General features: G+C 42.1%; 1 protein-coding gene across 3 annotated transcripts in view; it reads right to left on the reverse strand.

Moving 5' to 3' along the window:
- LOC106654940 (kazrin) overlaps positions 1 to 19520 on the reverse strand; it is a 69784-nt gene that overhangs the window by 34152 nt on the left and 16112 nt on the right. Inside the window, exon 1 of one of the 3 annotated variants that reach the window (XM_023458514.1) lies at positions 9572 to 9772. The exons of the other annotated variants lie outside the window; for them this stretch is intronic. The gene's annotated coding sequence lies outside the window, so the exon portion shown is untranslated. Of the gene's footprint in view, positions 1 to 9571; positions 9773 to 19520 lie in introns of those variants that run through there. 3 annotated transcript variants of the gene reach the window in all.

A 19520-nucleotide genomic window follows, 5' to 3' on the forward strand; every position in this document is an offset into this window, starting at 1 on the left:
GACGCTAGTAGTAGAGTCGGCAAACTACTATACGGTTAAATTTACATGAGTATAAGAATAATCCGTCTTCCGCGTATGCCTTCGAGCTCGACCTATATGTACTATATACTATATATATACGTGCACGGCAGTGCACCTAGGCACAGACGACGACGCTTACGCTAGTAGCGTGTGCCGCCGTCCAAGTAGTAGAGAGAGCAGAGCAGAGTTGCAAAGTCGCGTAGTTATATGACTTTATGTATACGTATATATCTACTCTCTACATGCGCGCAGGATAATTTCCGACATTTTAGTACCTACCCCCCGAGCATGCGACGACGAAGCCGCTCGAGGCTATTATATAAAATTTTGACAATTTTTTTTAAGCTCTCTAGTCGTCGACGTTTTTCAGCGAGTAAATTCATTATGGAACGAATTTGCCCAGCCTTATGACCCACACGGTGTATATTTGAAAGAAATATTGCGTTATTCCCCACCGCAATATAATGCATGGTCAATGTTTGATTTGCCCAGCTCCTACTATATCAATTATTATTTCGTTATTATTATTGCTATTCGTTATGCACTTTGACGATATTATAAAGCTTTCATTACGAGTTCAGGGAATTCACGGAATTGCAAGCTTACTTTGGATAATTAAATAATTTAAAGTTCGAGACTATAACTAAAGAAAAATCAATGATAAATATTTCAACATTTACGAATAATTTTTTCTAGATTCATTATCCTATAAAGGCTTAATAATAATAATAATACTAATAACAGGATTTATTTTTCGGAATCCTAATTACCGAAATTAGTGAAATAAGCGCGTCGATTTAAAGTTAATTCCGCAGGATTCAGACCGTTGCCCTAATGGATTGTAAATCTTTTTCAATCTCTTTCTCTTTTATTCCAGCAGCAGCAGCTAATGCTTGAGAAATGTGCCCGGGCATTTTTCCCGCAGCGCAGCCAAAGCGCGTATAATAAACTCTTAAATAATTGCCATGGAAATTTCGATTCGTGCAGTAGTGGTAGTACGTGAATTTTCTATTTCGCTCGGCCCTGGCCGTTATATTGCGCTGCAACAAGAGTACACACACACAACATACATGCATACGAATGCAAACTAGTTAACTACTCTCCGCGGGAGCGATGAATTGTTAAAATTGATGAATTCGAAACTGCGAGACGCGTATGCGCGCGCGCGTTAATTTCAACAAACACTCGAAAGCTCGATCTCGTAAAAGGAGGCAAAAAAAATCAACAGCAGCAGCAGTACGAGATCGTATCGTGTACAAGCGTAGCTAAAGCAAGTTGAAGCAATAATAAAAGTTTCAAAATCCCCGTAATCACACGCAATCTGCATCTCTCTCTCGCAGCAATTCATAATATACATGTTGGCGCGTATTTGCGCGAGTGTACTACTAGAGCTACGTGAAAAGTTCATCTCTTCGTGCGCTCTCTACTATATGCGAGAGAGAGAGAGAAGAGAAGAGCAGCACGTCGCAGACGTTATAAATAACGATATAGCATATAGCAGAAGCAGCAGCGGGCCAACAACGACTTGGGAATGCAGTAAAAACAAATGTGCACTCGCGCACCAGTGCACGCGGCTGTGTATGTGTGTGTGTGTGGCGATCGTCCCCGAGTAGTAGTCGAGTCTCGCATCTACGTTATCGTGCCCGCAGCTCCTAGTGGTGGTAGTGGTAGTAGTAGTGTAGCAGCAGCTGTTCTTACGTCGTTATACGACCTACATTATATCCTTCCTAACAGCGAGACGAGAGGGAGTAGGAGAGAGAGAGAAGAAAAAGGAACTGCGCGCGCTTGTGTCAAATTCTTTTATATCCTCACGTTCGGTGCTCGTGGGCTATCTCTCTCCTTGCTATGGTTACTTTTTTTGTCGACCTGTTTTATATGTACGTACACACGCCGGGTCTCCCGAACACACAAAAGTTTTACGATTGTTCTTGTTTATTTTAGCCTCCGATATAATGCACCTATGGGTTGTGTGCGCGCCTCCTATCTCTGCCCTCTTTCTCCCCTCTGTCTCTGTCCCACTCTACCTTCGTTTAATCGCATGAAACGGTCGAGTCATTAGGAATGAAAAGTTTACTATCGGCTCTATATCGATTCAAAAGCTTCTTTTCTACGGTCCTTGCCTGTATACGCCGTAGTTATATAGACAGCTTTAAATCAATAAAATTCTTCCAAGCTCTCTCTCTCTCTCTCTTTCTCTCCCGAGTCTTTGACCCTTTCGAAACGCAACGTGGGAAATGCGCGAGGAAGAGAGCGCGCGAGCTCGAAAAAAAAGGAAAAAAAAATTGAAAGAAACGAGTGAGCCAGATCGTAATAAATTGCTCTTACGACAAGCGAAACGCAAAAACGGGCGGCACGGGCTTTAAGTGATATCTATTTGCGAATGAAAAGAAGTAAAAAAAGAAGAGAAGGAAGAAAATAATAGAAGAGCGCGCGCGCACGATTGGATATTTGTATATAAGAAAAAAAGCTGCGAGAGAGGAAAAAGTTTAAGGAATCCAAAGGTAAACAGCGTGCATATTCAATCACTCAATGCTCGCAGCAGTCGATATCCAGGACGTGCTGCTGCCGGGCGCAAGCGGGGGCGTTTATATTTTTTTCTCTTTCGCACCGTACAAAATAATAAACAAAAAAAAATAGAAATAAAAAGAGTAGAATAAATTTTACGCGCTCGCTCAAGGATATTTTTCATCTTTAGTTTCAAGCTGCATGAATTTTACGATGTTTATGTGCTAGCGTTTCTGCGCGGAGCGTGTTTACGCGAACTTTCCCCGAAGTTTTTTTAAATTAAAATGAACGCGCGAATCTTGGTAAGAACGAGCACCCCCCGATCTTTTCGTAATAACGTACGTATACAGGGAAAAAAAAGGATAAAAAAAAAGAAGCGAAGGCGGAAAGGATGTCTTCTCTCCTACGTTGTTTAATTCGCATCATTGTCTACATTTCATTTGGCCAATCTCATTGTCTCTCTCGACGATCGCGCGCGCGACTGCATTCTCACATGAATTGCGCGAAAAACTATACACTTGCGGCACACACACACACACATCCTGACAGCTGAATACAACTCTGGCTCATTTTACTTTGCTCGTGCTTCCTATCGCTCGCGGCGCGGCGCAGCGCAGATATGATAATTCGATTTAGGACATTTCAATGCGCACGCCTATCATAATCAGTGTGAGAATGCACATGGCTTTTTTTCTTTCGCCTGACAGTTGTTGCACTGCACACGTAGTAAGAAGATTTTCAATTGAGCAAACTTGTGTGTAAAGAATTTACTGTTGCTGTTTGCCTTATCCGCGAACAAAAAGAACTAAGAGTAAATAAAACCTGAAGGAGGGTAAAAAGAATATCGAGAATGAGGATGAGAGAGATTAATTTGCGAAGAAAAATTATATGATGCAGAGCGCGCATCTCTTTAAGTACATTAGGTACTCTCGAGTACCCGCGCGCCGCGAAACGAACACGAGAGCTGCGCAAGAAGAAACTCCTCCGGAGGCTAATTTAGTTTGTTGATGAGTTTTGTTAGCGGCTTTACAACTTCTGCGTAATTGGGATGGTCATGTTTGTTTGCTTATAGACACACTACTACTATACGCACGCAGGCGCGCAAGCAAGCAAGCAAGCCCACGCGCGCGATCGATGTAAAAGTGATTTTACAACTTTGCAACCCATTACTTAGAGAGGGAGAGAGAGGTTGAACTAACGTCTTTTGCATTTAACGTCGATGATTTGCCGCGCGGCACGGTGCTTAGAAAAGAAAAATAGATGCAGCAATTGCGCTTAGGTATATATAATAATGGCTTGGCAATTACCGTGGCATGGCTGCTGCAGCCAGCTACCGAACTTTTCATTCCTCGCGGGCTAATTGCATCTTTTGCGCGCGCGCGCGTGCAGGGAAAATTTAATTAATTATCAAACGGCAGAGCAGTGGCGACTTTCACCACGTACGTTGGCGAATGCGTCAAATAATTGTAATACCGCACACGTGAGATTCTGGCAATTGTTTACGAGGACAGCAATTTTGAAATTCAAATGAATCACTTTTCTCTTACGGCGTACAGTAGTACGTGTGTGTATATGTGTGTACGCCAACAAAGTATAAGCCAAACAGGCCAATTAATGTTAAAGGTATTCCCTCGTGGAAGCTCTTTCATAGTAATCTCCTCTAATCAGACTCTTATTCCGTGTTCTTTGATAAAATCGCCACGTGCCTTTGTTTTTCAATTCTCCGCGTCGCGAGCTGCTGTTGCCGGGGTCATGACGTGCACAATGAGATAGTCAACGACACTCGTTTCTCTCTCCTCTTATATACATTTTTTCCCTCCTCCTTGCGGGGCTTTTGTATATAAGGAGAGAGAGAGAGAGGAATATCAAGCAAGAAAAAGACAACGGACTTGAATAAGTACACACACAGCAGAGCAGAGCAGAGCCAAGCGCCTAACGAACTCCTGCTGCGCCGACCGAGCAGCACAGAGCCTTTGTGATAAAGAGTAAACTAGTTTATAAAAGCGCACGCCGACAATGATTACGATGATGAAAGACCATTACTAAGCTGCGCGGAAAAACACGTGCAGCGGCAGCAACAACAGGTTTATATATTATATGCGAGTGCATCAGCGGCAAATATTTTTGAAAGCTCCAGCGATCATTTCAATGATGATTCAGGGTGCAATTTTATTAATCCAGTGCATCAGGCATGATTAAAAGGGGGCTCTCAATTAAATGTATTATTGGCCGCACGCCATGCAGGTTGCGCGGGGAGTACGACTATTTGGCGAAGGCAATATTGATGCGCTTACAATATATACTCGCGAACGCAACTTTCCGCGTAAACGCGACGAGATATGTAGAGAAAATCCGATAATGACAATTGCGATATCGAGTATAACATATTATAATGAGTTCGGAAACGTCGCGGTTACCGATAGTCGTTGGGTAAAAAAGTACATTGTCGTTGGGTGTGACTGTGTACGCAAATCACAACGACGACGAGCTCGAGGCCACGATCGACGAGTAAGTATGAAAAGTTATTTTCAATAATGGCCATTTTCATTTTATTCGTGTAAAATCCGATAAAAATGCTTGAAATTGATATTGGGCTAATTACCAAAAAAATGACCATGTAACATTTTTAAAAATACATTTCTATTGATTAGCTTGTTTTAGTAACTAATATGTTAGAAATATTTTAGTGCCTTTTAAAATAACTTTAATGAAAATATAATTGTTTCATAAAATGAAGACCAGTTTTTCAAGCATTTTAAATAAGATAACATCACTTCAAATCTCCACCACTAGATGGCGAGTACCAATTGGTCTATACATCTGCAAGTGGCAAAGTAAAAATAATTGTATAAGTCTCGATTTCTCTACAGAGTCCTGTCTGTGTTTGTCTGTTATTGTCTAAGTTTATTAATTCCATTATATCCATGAGAATTTTTCGTTGAACAAAAACTGATTATAAACCTTGACCGTTTCTAACAGGGAAAAGCCACAACAAAAAACAAACTATTTAATACGCAAATTATGATGTACAAGTTTATACGAAGGTAGATCATGAATAGTGGATATTTTAGGTTCGATCCAAGCCGCGCATGGTAACGCAGAGAAAGAGAGAGAAAGAAAGAAAGCTCGATTAAGCAATTAATTTGCCGAATAAGCGGAAAACTTTATCCCTCGGCATATATATACGCCAGTAACCCTTAATGGACTTTCATTCTTTATTTTCTCTCTTTTCTCTCTTAATATCGAACGATATTTTTTTCATACATACATGTAAGAAGGGTGGAAAATTGTATCGATTGGTGGACGTGGCGGGTGGGCGGCGGCACAGCACAGATATCGGACATGCCAAAACGTCAATATCATCAAGCTGCTTTTCTCTGAATTCAGCAGAAAGAAAGTACACTCGCAAGCATAAAGAGAGTTTTGCGCGCAAACGTTATAGCTATGGGCGTGTGTAATTTAATCGAAGATTCGTGTATATGGGGGGCGAGAAGTTCGACAAACATAATTTTCTGCCGTCGAGGCGAGAGAAAGAGAGAGAGCGAAAGCAGTGTTCGAACGCGTTATACCTTGTTAGAGGTTGAATCATTTCAAAGTTCGAGATAATATAACATTATACTTCGGCGAGAGGAAGATTTTATTGCCGCGCGCGCGCCCAACTTGTGCGATCTGAATCTCGCGCGAGCAGAGCGAGTTTTCCGCATTGAAAGGGGAAGTTTTTTTCATCGATACCCTTTGAAATTTTCACGCTGCAGTGTGCTGCAGCTCGACAGAAACTCAATCCTCTCTTTCTTCAAAAAGAAAAAGAAAAATCAAGTTTCACGGAAGAAAATTGTCAGAGAAAAAGGTGTCGAAAATATGTCTTTTGCACACGATCATCATCGCTTATAAACGCCTGTGTGTAACAAATCCACTATTGCGCCCGACGTGAATCACGGTGTACATCATGTACGCCAGAGTCCATCGCCGCGGCTATAAATGTATCAGCCTCTGAATGTTGCTTTTTTTATCCTCAACGACAAATCCAGCGGCAGCAGCAGCCGGACACCATTAATTTGCGGCCGTCCTCTGTCTCTCTCTTGCTCCGTATCTATCTATCTTGCTATACATAGACGGAAACGGCAACGAGGTAGCAATATATACATCGCTGTACATTGAGTGCAGTTGGTGAGCTTACAATAATTCGTGTGACTTGGTGTACGTGAGTATAAATGAAGATAAACTCGATTGAGCACGAGAGCGAGAAGCGAGAGAGAGAGAGAGAGAGAGAGAGAGAGAGGGGGAGAGAGAAAAAATGAAATACCAAAAGATTTTCAAATGAATCGTTTCTTTTGTAAAGCAATTTCGGTAGTCGAGCACGATATGCCGGGCGACGAGAATCGCTGCTCAGTTAGCGAGTTATCTAATTTATTGCGGAGCGTTATAACGTGTCGCCACGCCGTCACGCTTTCGATTGGAAACAGAGAAAGACGATCGCGAAATTATGAAAATAAAATAATAACAGCGATATTTCACGAGTTGAAATATATACATCGAAGAAATGTTGCTCTATACACGTGACCCGGAAATTACGTTTTGTTCGCGCGGGAGATAAGACTCGGAGCTATTGCTTCATTAACTTGTAAAAACGTTACGAGAATACGTATACACAACACAGCGTGTAACAGTATTATGATGCGCCTTTAGGCGAAATATGTATCCACTGTATATAGCGCTCCTCGCGAAAGATTTCATCACGAACGAGCGCACGAAGCTTTACGTGTACGTTCGAGCTACATCGAGACTTTTTTGTTTCTTAGCAAAGTATAAAATGCACATTCAAGTCAAATGAAACATCTTTCAAAGGGGGCGAATTCACTCCGCAGTATATAAAGCAACAAACGAGCGGATGAATTTTATGGCGTTGTGTCAATCAAATTGGATAATAATTGCGTCAACGGTAATAAGCACTCGGATTTTTGGAGCTTAATTGAAACGTCGAACGATGAATAATCGAAACTCGCTCGCGGGTGCAGAAGCGGACGGTTATTATATGAATTTTTCCGAAAATTGATTGATATAATGAGCCAAACGAGGCTACTCGTTTATCTTAGGAAAAAAAAACAAACGCAACGCCGAGAATAGCCAAGGATCGAAATTAAGTAGACACTATGGAGCTTGACAGTATACGGCTATAAGTGATCGTAAATTGTAGCTCATAAATATGCATCGCATAAACACACAGACACAGTGCATATTATATACAGAGGGTGTTGGAAGAGGGCAGAGAGAGAGAGAGAACAACATGGATATATCAGAGTGGCGGCGATGCGGGAGGGATTATCGTGCACTATCTTTCCCATCAAAATACTCGATGAAGAGTTTAATCCGTGCGATCGATCGGAGCGGCGTTGATTAGTTTCTCGCTGCGAAAAGCGGCGACTCAAAGTGAAGAAAATACGCCCACCACCATCACGCCACGGCGTCGTATTAAAGTCTGCGGAAAAATGCTTACATAGGCCCGGGACGAGACGCGTGCGAACGGAATTTTCCAGTCGCGCCGGCTTTGATTTTCATCTCTCTCTCTCTCTCTCTCTCTCTCTCTCTCTCTCTCTCACTCGTTCATCGTTGTCTGCGTGAGCTTTTACGAGATAAGAGAGAGAGAGAGAGAGCCACTACACAATGGGGCCGGTTCTCGCAGCAGCAGCAGCAACCACCGCGTAATGCGGCTTGATTGTAATTGCGCCGATGTAATGTAGCATGATGATCCGATGCACAAGTATACATACACGTACTTACGCTGCGCTATATTATATATTGTATATACGCATGGCAGACAGAGAATAAACATTGTTGTGTGTGAAGTGTGCAGGCGTGCGAGCGAGAGTAAGCGCGACGTATCGTCGCCGACGTCGCGACGTCACGTGACGAGACTCAAATGCCTACGCTCGCTCGACGGGTTAGTAGTAACCAACAACATCCGCCGTTAAACGACTTATGCAGCTAGCTCGACTCGCTGGACAGAACTGCATAACGCGCATGATGCAATTTTTCGTATGTATACAGTTGCTCGCTGCTGCGTAAGATTTCGCAAATATATTAATTCGTCATTGAAATTCTGGGCGCGTAAATTACACGAAACTTCAACAAAGAGAGGAGCCCCGAGGAGAGAAAGGGGGATCGCCGCAGCGTATCGAAGGTGTGCGAGTGTGGGTTTATATATATTTACTATATATGTATTCAGCAGCAGCAACAGCCACCCTCGGAATCGATACGCTAGTATACGCACACACACACACACACACCGAGTCGAGAGAGCAGCAGCTATATAATGGCGTATACTCATAAATATTTATAAACCTGCCACGGTGCTATATGCTCCACTCCGGGCGCGTGTATATACGTATATATGTATAAAGGAATCTCCATTGTCGAGGGTGGATGGTGGTGCTTGGTTTATTCCTTCGTTTTTTGTCTGTAAGGTGCCCCGAGCTTGGTTTGGCGCGAGCGATGTCATACATATAGCAGCAGGAGCAGGAGAGAGATCCGTAGGCAAAGATGTTTGCGCCCTGGCGAATAAATCCTTTGGCATATGCGTCCGTACGTATACATAGCATATTACAGCTTATATCGTGGTCGTGTATCAAAGTTGAATACATTATATATACCAGAGCTGCTGCTGCTGCTGCTGGCCACAACGCGACGTCTGACGCGGACGAGAAGCCGCGACGCGCAAAAAAATTGAAATAAATTTGCGAGCTTTTTTAATAACTGCGCTTCCTCTGCGTGTACGTGTGTGCTTTTTCGATTTTCGAACTTGCAACGACTCGAAACTCGAGTCAACGAGTATAAGAGACGAGACGAGAGAGACGACGATTAAATAGTACAGAGCGCGTCGAGAGAATTTTTTATTTTATTTTTTTTTTTAAGAGACCACTCGACGCACGCGACGATGACAGAGGCGCGGCGCAGCGGCTCTCGAGAGATCTTTTCAAAAAAATATTTACATTAGTCAGGAGAGTATTTTTAAAAATCCCCCAAGAGACCAAGACGAGATGCGATGTACCTGTGAAAAATTTGCTCCGACTTGCTAATTTGTCTGCGTCGATCTATTTTTCGTACACCAGGATAAATCGCACTAATTACACAGCACAAACATTTTTTATTTTTGTCAACACACTGACATCATAAACAAGTGGCACACAACAATTTTTCAAATATATAATAATGAATCTTCTTTTAAACGAGTGGCGCTACACTAAAAAAAATACACACACACACACACACACACACACGCACTCACTGATACTCGTATATCGTGCGCGAATATATGAAAAAGTGAGAAGCGATCGCAACAGGCAGCAGCATCGGGTCGGACGAGCGGCCGGTGACTGAAGAAACGGCGATAGCTAAGCCAGCTGTTCACCGGCGAATATGCTGCTCCTCTATACGCTGTACGCACTCACCCATACACGCTACGCTGCACACACTACGCCGAAGAGAGTACGAGGCGGGGGATACGCACTGGCAGCAACAGAAGCAGACATCGGCGGAAGTAAACGAAGAAGAGAGAGAGAGATGGAGAGGCAACGCCGACGCAACAGTGTGCGTGTAGGTGTATAGGTGTATATGGTATATCCCATGCACACATGCTGTGTAGGTGGTGTTCACGCTGCTGCAGGGTCTCGTGCGAGTCGGAGCTCGAGTTTAGCCGTAATATCGTTTTAGAAAGGGAGATGCGCGCCACAGAGAGAGAGGAGAGGAAATTTTTTGCCGCTGCAGGCAGGCGCACTCGTATTATATGTGTGCTCGAGAGCATTATAATATATACGCAGACAGACAGACGAATTCGTTTTATGTATCGATTAATTTTCAGTTAGCGATTTTACATGTATATTGAAAACGTTGTTGATAAAATTTATGATTTACGAAATCTACAACAAACTAGTTCTGCCACCGACGCTAATTTTTTCAGATGTATATCGACGATGACAACATTTCGGAGCATAAATTAATTTGATACAATAAATAATAAGTCAAACTTGGACTCGGCGCGCGCGAAAGGATCATGTCTACGTTATTTACAGGTAGAAAATGATGAATCGCGTCTTCGGTAAAGGTATAGGACAACACAGAAGCTATTGCCGATGTTGCTGCTGCTGCTGGACGTCGTAAACAAGCTCGTGGCGTGGCGCGTGATACATAATACATCGTTACAAGACGCCACTACTGTAGGTCGACACGACTCTATGAGATGCTATAAATGTATATAGCACAATATGGCCTGTCAAGAAGAAACATTTCGCAAAATCACGTGTGTGTGTGAGTATGCGTATAACGAGCTCGGAAATCGACGAGGCAATTAAACGCCTGCCACTCCGGAAGCATTTCGCAGCTCTTTTTTCTTCCTCTCTCTCTCTCTCTCTCTTTTTCAATACAGTCATCATCGATCTTGAACAATTCGCGGGACACATTTTCAAAATTTCTCTCGAATAATAAAGAGTGTACTCGTATATAGTAGCAGCAGAGCCACTCGAACTCTGCGCGAGATGAAAGGCCGGAAGAAGAAGCGGAGAACAAGAAGAAGAAGAAGAAGTGGCCACGGCGCAGTGTACAGGCACAGACTCGCGAGCGGCACGAAACTCTCTCGCAACAGATGAAAGAAACAACTTTTGCACAAGCGAAAAAGAGAGACGGGCCGAATCGGCATGAGAAAGTAGATGATGCCTTGTATAATATATATGTGCCTTTCGAGAGAGAGAGAGAAAAAGATGGTTTTTTGCATCACATAGACCCGAACGAGAGAAAAAAGAAACAATGCCTCGGTTCTCTCTCTCTCTCTCGGTGTATTATTATACAATTTGGAGAGAGAGAATCTTTGTTCGATCGTCGCTCCTCCGAAGAAATATATGCCACACAGGACGCTCATATGTGTGGCTTCGTAATAAAACCTCCCCCCAGGACGATGCATCGTTAAAAATTATTTTAAGCGTCGAAAATTGAAAATTTAATTAAAATTGCGATCAAAAGCTGCAGCTGAATATTCAGAGGAAATGAAAATTCGACGAGTATAGTGGTATACGCCGAGTAGCTACGATTCTCTTTCTCTCCACGATCAAAGATGATGAAAATGTCGAAATGAAAACGTACGTCAATGTGGCGGTGGCGGCGGCGGGGAATCGAAGGAAAAGGACAAAGGGCCGTTATAGCTGGAGAGAGATACCTGTTCAGGACGCGTGTATGTTAACGACGGTATGCAGTATCGACAGGTTCTTCGCCGCGCTTCGGATGAAAAATACATACGAGAGTAGAGGAGATGTGCAGCGCTGTGTGCGAAGGGAAAAATGTGTATACCTGCATTATAAATGCGTGCGTGTTTACTTCATTTTGCTGCTGCTGCTGCTGCAAGCTCGAATAAACAAAAGCTGCTGTGCCAGTTTTATTCCGTGTGTATACGATGAAGCGAAGCGCTCGTGACAAAATGTTGCAATTTTTTAATGAGCAAACTGTAGACGAGGGTTTTTCGCCCTGTCGTTACTATACATAATATCTTCGACGAGACGTTGCGCGAGAAAAACTCGCGGATAATTTGAAATGACGTTTTGCCGAGTTATACGCGCTCACTGCTTCGAAACGTATCGAACATTTGTCAATTTTGACGTGCGCGCGTTTTCTACATACAGCGTAAACTGCAAAACAATATCTCGAGAGAGAGCCGTGCGCCGCTCACGGCCAACTCGAAATTGAATAATACAAAAATTTATAAGAGTTTAAGCTTCTCGTCGTCGGGCAGGGTGTATATACGAACGGCTGCGGCAATAAGGATTTCGTTTCGCGATTTACAATCTAGCCCTTTTTTTTCTTTCTGACAACCGAATATCCATATAGCCCTTAAAGGTATCGGTGATTTTTTTTCGTCGAACAAGTTTGAGATTTATCGACATACAAGTGGAGAACAATAACAACAACAACAGCAGCAGCAGCAACAACAACGACACAAGTCACGTGTATTCATACATCGATGAATAATGAAAGTGGCTTTAAAGCTCGACAAAAAAGTTTTTTTTCCTCCCCGTGCCCGTGTGTGTGTATAAACATGGGCCGCGTCGCGCTGGTATTAGAAATCAATATCGTGTGCCGCTGCTGCAGCCGCCGAAGCCGCCGTACTCGGTGTGTCTACGTGTATGTGTGTGTATTTGGCAGGCAGAATAGATATAAAGGTAAATAGAGAAAATTTTGCGGCCAGAAGATATATATGAAAGAGGAATAGAGAGAGATACAGAGAGAGAAACGATGAGTAGCAGCAGTTGATATGGACTCGACTTTTTTTTCGAACAGGCGAGAGATTTTAATCGAGCAGCGAGTGATTCGCTGCTTTTTTTTCGTCGAGCGAAAAGAAAAAGATAGTGTTTATATCGATTTTTCCTGCTGCTGCTGCTCCCGAACGATAGCCTCTGCACTCGAATTTTTATAGCCCGCAGCCCAAACGTATGCCGGTCAACGTTTAATTAAAAAGCCTCATTCTAGGCTCTCTTTCTCTCTTCCTTTCAACTCGAACGAATATAATTTTTAAATTAAAAAATTCACATTTATAATGCCGAGTCGCATTTCAACGCGATATCGAGCGCCTATACTCGAACCTGCATTGGAATCTCGCACGATGCGCCCCGAGTATGTATTTTCGTGTACGTAACAGAACGAACCCTCCGCGGCGAGAGCTCTGTCATTTTTCTTTCTCCCTGCGCCCTGCGCTGTAGTATCACCCTCTGGCAGCTTTCGAACGAACCGCAGCAGCAACAGCAACGACGACGACGACCCCTCGATACGCGGCGCCTGTTTCTTTGATTTTAGAAACTTTTTCGACATGCCCTCTCTCGAAAAATAATTTAGACATGGGATAGAATTTGGTACACGGAGCCTACGATATTTCAATTTTCCCGACCCCCCAGGTTAAATTGAACGCCACGACCATAAAAGTAATATTCATTATGTTATGGAGATGTTTCGCTGTGGCCGATCCTTCATGGGCCTCTCCCTTTGTACAATGTATACGAGGCAATTCTACAAATCGGCGGTAAAATTCGAGGCTTCTGAAATCGCGATTGAACATTTTTTCGTTTGGACGCGTCCGTATCTGTTCGTCGGGATTCTGAAAACCCGGAAGTGGTTTTTTTTCTATGCAGCTACTTTGATGTTTTGGAGGAAAGAAATATCGATTTTTTCGTAAATATTACTACTTATCCCGCGTTAACCTACTAATTTTTAAAATCGTTCAAAGAGTTGTAGAATTGTTGTATATACCCAAATTAAAGCAACGTGTCTACTCGAACAATGAACTCTTGAGCCTAGCGCTCCAATGATAAACGAGCATCTTTTGAAGTATTTTTTCCTGAAACTCATCGACAGGATGTAGAATAAGCAGAGAACAAAGAAATACGCATGCACGCACAACTGAGCGTGCGACGAGGTAGCAGTAGAGGGGGAAGGTTTTGCCAGCGAACGATTGCATGGCACTCGGGAAATCATTTTGCTATAACCTATACGAATTTCGAGTGATGCATTGACTATAACCTATACGATTATAACCTATACGATTTACGAGTGATGCATAGACTCGCTAAGGTAAAACTGAATTTTTGCCTACGAGCAAGTGTTTAGAAATTACAGATACGTATAAAAAGAGAACTATTCCATACATCGAAGTATAGTGTTGTTCGCGTGAGACGCTTAACCTCGAATTTTTCCCAAGTTTAAATAGTAAAGAATAACAGGGAATACTCATAATCAAAGAAGTGATGGATAACAACGGTTACATAGAAAGGTATAACTTTTTCCTGCTTTAAACTGCTATGATCATTTTTGAGTAACGTCCTATTAAACTCAATTATTCTTCAGAGTAAAAGAAGAGGCGATTGATACTTTGACGACTGTAGGAGACGACCATGTTTTTGATTCAGTAGACTCTTGCAAAATCGAAAATTCTGAAATATTGCCATTTTATAAATTATCGGTGAGTTCAATGATTTTTAAGACATTCTGTTGATCAACCATTAGAAACTAGTTCACAACTTTTATTTCAGGCAGAAAAGTCAAATGAGGCTGTAGTATTGCGGGAAAGGTTGGATGAAAATAAATTCATAATGGATTTTAAGTGCAACTATGTTAAAACTGAGCCGACATCTGCAACGAAATCTAATTGCAAAAACGTATATCAAAATTATCCACCTATTGTGACAATGAAGAACGAAAATCAGACCACTGACGAAAATGAAAAAAAAATAGCTATAGATTTTGAGTGCAAAAATGTTAAACCAGAATTAATGTCTTTATCGAAAAATACCTGCAAATCTGAGTATCAACATTGTCAACCTATTGTTAAAATGGAATACAAAACTACAAACAATTACACAAATGCCATACGTCCAATAGTTTTGATAAAGAAGGGATTTAATTATGATAATAATTGTCATTTGAGTGTGAATTCACGTTCAAAACTTACTGAACGTAAGAAGCTGAAAAATGTTGAAACAACTATTGAAAAAAAATCATCATTTTCATGCAATGGGAATCTCAAAACTCACACACATTCGGATTATGATAATAGCAAACATTTTGAATGTGGTATTTGTCACAAATCATTTGGACGAAAAAGTTATCTCAAACATCACGTGAATGCAGTACATGATCGTAACAGACCCTTCGAATGTAAAATTTGTCACAATTCATTTGGATATAAAAATTACCTCAAAATTCACACGAGTACAGTACATAATTATAGCAAACCCTTCGAGTGTGAGATTTGTCACAAGTTGTTTGGACTAAAACATCATCTTGGATCTCACATAAATACAGTACATGATCGGAGAAAACTCTTTAAATGTCTGATTTGTGAAAATTCATTTGGACTAAAGAGTAATCTCCAAACTCATATAAATACAGTGCATGACCGTAGCAAACCCTTTGAATGTGACATTTGTCACAAATCATTTGCGCAGCAAGGTCATCTCAATGTTCACATAAGTACAGTACACGATCGTAGCAAACCCTTTGAATGTGACATTTGTCACAAATCATTTGGACGAAAAGAAAATCTTAAAGCTCATATTAGTACAGTACACGATCGTAGCAAACCCTTCGAGTGTGAGGTTTGTCAGAAATCATTTGGACAAAAAAATCACCTCAAAGCTCACATAAATGCAGTACATGATCGGAGAGAACCCTTGAAATGTATGATTTGTGAAAAATCATTTGGATACCACGAAAACTTAAAAAGACACATAAATTTAGCACATAAACAAAGTGAATCCTAGGAGCGTGTGATTTGTCACAAATCATTTGGATACACGGGTGATCTCAAGAAACACAAAAGAGCAGCGCATGAACAGAATAAATTCTTTGAATGTGAAATTTGTTATAAATCATTTGGATAAAGCAGTGACCTCAAAAATCACATCAGTTCAGAACATGATTTTAATAAATCTTTAAAAAACTGAGATCAGTTCCGAGAATTTTAGTCGCAATAAATGCTTGCACACATTAATTTTGTATTGTTTAAAAACTGTTGAATAAAATAAATATTCTCTCATTTCGTAATAATTTTTTATAAGAATGTACTCTTAGTAATTTGACTCAAGCTGTGAGCTTATTATCATTGTAACTGTGAAAACTATTTTTACTCCATATCTTTTACCAAGTACTTCTTACTATTGTGACGGTAGAAAATTCTTTATATCAATTTTCCAAATCCGAGATAATTTCTGAACTTTCAGTGCTGCGCAACGGTTTGTCGTTTTACAATCTTGGCTTGCTTAACGATGTGCAGTTGTCAAGTAAAAAATAATTTAATTTTCAAATGGATTAAAATTGACCAAAAATTGTATTATTTAAATGTCAGTTTTCCGAACTTTTTGAGACTTTTCTTTGGTTATTCAATGTCCCAAATTCCAAAAGAGAGTTATAGAACGATTACGAATGATTCCGACAACGTTAAACACGGAATTGGTAGTCATAATTACAGAAAATTTTTACTTTTCGACCTCAAAAATACCAAAATAGCCGTAGAAAAAAAAACCTATCAAATGTTTCATAGTTTACGAATTTTCACATATAGTCAAAACCTCAACGAGCAATCGCGTGTTTCCAATAAAAAAACTTCAATACCATCTCAGCCTCGAGTTGGGCCAACGACTCGTACAGAATCGCTCGTACTACACCGTACACGAAGTGAACATCCAATTGCCCGCGCATAATCAGCAAGTTATTAATAATTTTCCAGTCGAACTTGTCACTATATACATAATGATGACGAGCAGCGGTGCAGAGAGCAGCTATGCAGCTACAGTCTGTATATTCTGTACCGTCGCGCGTGTGCGCCATTCTCTGCGCATTATTACGTATATATAATAGTAGTTTCTAAATCGCCGCGGCGCACTTTGTGTGTACATGCCTCGCCGAACTAATTACCGCTGCTGCGGCGCGTGTGTGCGAAATTACGCGTGAGTTCGTTCGATGGCGTTATATACGCGTGGCGAGCTCATTATAATGAAGCCGGTATATACCGACGAGGAGAGACGCTGGGAGAGAGACACGCGCGCACATAGAGAAATTAAAAGGAGATTAGGTAAAAACAGTCGACTGCTCGTACTCGTTAAACGATTTTTGCAGAATTACGAACGAACAAACGAACGAAATTGAACGAAATGTCAGCGACACGGATCATCCGATTATCTCTTTTGAAATTGCAATTTACATGGCTATTTATTATTTTATTCGACGAATGTCGAGTACGCATGGAAATGCACAAACGGCACGAAACACACATAGCAGGACGAATGAATCACCCTGTTACACGCACACACAGAGAGACTCAATAGAGTAAGCACCCTCTCGGTCTCTCTGTCGATCTGTGCGTGTACTGTTATACACGTGGTGGTTGGTTGTAGTACAGCACGAGCAGCATCGAGCCCCTTTCAATCCCTTATCCTTCTCTTTCTTTTTTTTTCCCTCTCATTTTGTTTACGCTCACTACTATACTCGGTGTGCGCGCAACGCATGTTACAACGAAACGTGTACGCTATGCTAGAGCTTTTTGTATGTATATATACCGTAATGCTACACATACTCGCAATTGTAAATCCAGGGCGCGGGTGAGTGTACGAGGGCTGCTGCGGGCTTTTGTGTCCCTCGGCGTGTGTTTTTGTTCTCTCTCTCTCACTCTTATATTCGTCGTCGACAAGTGCACTTTGCGACGCTCGATATATATCTTAGGTATTCCGTACGCAACAGCATGTAGAGCCTTCGGACTCTCTCTTTCTCTCTTTCTGTGCATCATGGCAGAGCGCCCCCGAAGATACATCGTATACGCGCACGGCTCTTCCTTTTTTTTTGCTGCAGCTATATAGCTCCTGCGAACGAGTGAGCGCATTTTTATGGTCTCTCCTCCGACAATTTCCAATCGCATTAGATCGGTGATAGAGTAGAGACGCGAGGCCGAGAATGCGCTATGCTGTTGTCGAATCTCGAGAGAATCTCTTTCTGCGCGCAATTCATTGTGTCTCTCTATGTGCGCGTGTCTATGTGTACATTCAGGGGGAGGGAGTAGCGCCCTATATGCACGCGCAAACGTACTACGTACATTCCGAAATATAACGAACGTGTATATAACACACAGATATAACGCGCTCGAGCTTACGGTGGCGAAGTACGAAGCAGCAACCCGGGCACAATATCGTATACTGCTGCACGGTCCGTGTATAATCTTCGCCGCAGTTGCTACAGGGACGTCATATATTTCGCAGGGCGAGAGAGAAAATTCCGTTGGCGAGGCGGGCGCCTCTTTTCCGTGGGGACTTTTGCGCGCGAGCGAGCGAGCGAGCGATGACGTTGAGGATAACGAAGGACTTTCTGTATGTGTGTGTGTGTGTATGTGTGTGTTTACACACGGAATGGAGCTATATCTCTGTAGCTCCAGCTATGCAGCCGCAATGGCCATTCTTCGTCGAATAATTTTATATATCGCTATTCCGATAATTCGTACATTTAATCAAATTATATCGCGCATAGCAGCGCAGCGTCGAGTGTACTTTTCTCTCTCTCTCTCTCTCTCTCTCTCTCTCTGCTCACTCTTGTCGCGGCTGCTGCTGTAGCAATAAAAAGGTGAAAAAAAAACGACCGCCGATCGATGTGCTGCTTCACGAGCTGTACATTCCTTTTATTTTTTTGTTCGTCGTGTGCCGCGCGCACTCGAATTATTATTACTCCCGCATTATTGTATATATCGACGGATTTTATATCGCCGCGCTTGTTTTCTTGCTCGAGACGCGGATAAATATATTTTATTGCAGTTCGACGATCTTGTCTGAGCCTGCGCGCAGAGAAGTATAACAGGAAAAAAGAAGCCCCAATATACGTTTTCAGCCAAAAAAATATCAAGAGCCAGCGTGCGCGTATTCTCCTATTTTTAAAAACGCGCTAGTTCTCGTCGAGAATAAAAGAAACGTGTTCGGTGCAGGTGATGGCATGAAGACATCGGACTGTACACAATGTGTAGGATACGGGCCATCACCTGCCGTTACAGCCGGCGCGTATAGTCCTACACCACATCCTATATACTAGCATTGCTGTGTTAATTCGGAGCACGCGGCGGCGGCGGCTGTAGTGCGTTGCGGTTCGAGAAAGAAACAGACGTATATTTCATACATATAAATGTAACTTGTCGGAGCGGGCCGAGATTCTCGAGTGTATCCGAGTGGTCTCCAGGTGCTTCGACGTGACGCGAGTTTTGGATCGTTTGCTCGTTTTTGCGTCGTCCTCGATGAATAACCAGACGCAACCGTGCACGTGCGTGTGTTGATATTACATATTTATGCACATATTTTCTCGTTGCAGCGGCGGTGGCAATTTTTCCTGCGAATAAATTAGAAAACGCTCGTATCATCGTAGTTCTTCCACATACGCGCGCGCACACACACACGTATAAATCGAATTTTCCTTTTTTTTCCGAGCGCATCGCTATT

This window comes from Trichogramma pretiosum, unplaced genomic scaffold (genome assembly GCF_000599845.2).
Source record: "Trichogramma pretiosum strain Unisexual culture from Peru unplaced genomic scaffold, Tpre_2.0 scaffold46, whole genome shotgun sequence".
NCBI lineage: Eukaryota > Metazoa > Arthropoda > Insecta > Hymenoptera > Trichogrammatidae > Trichogramma > Trichogramma pretiosum.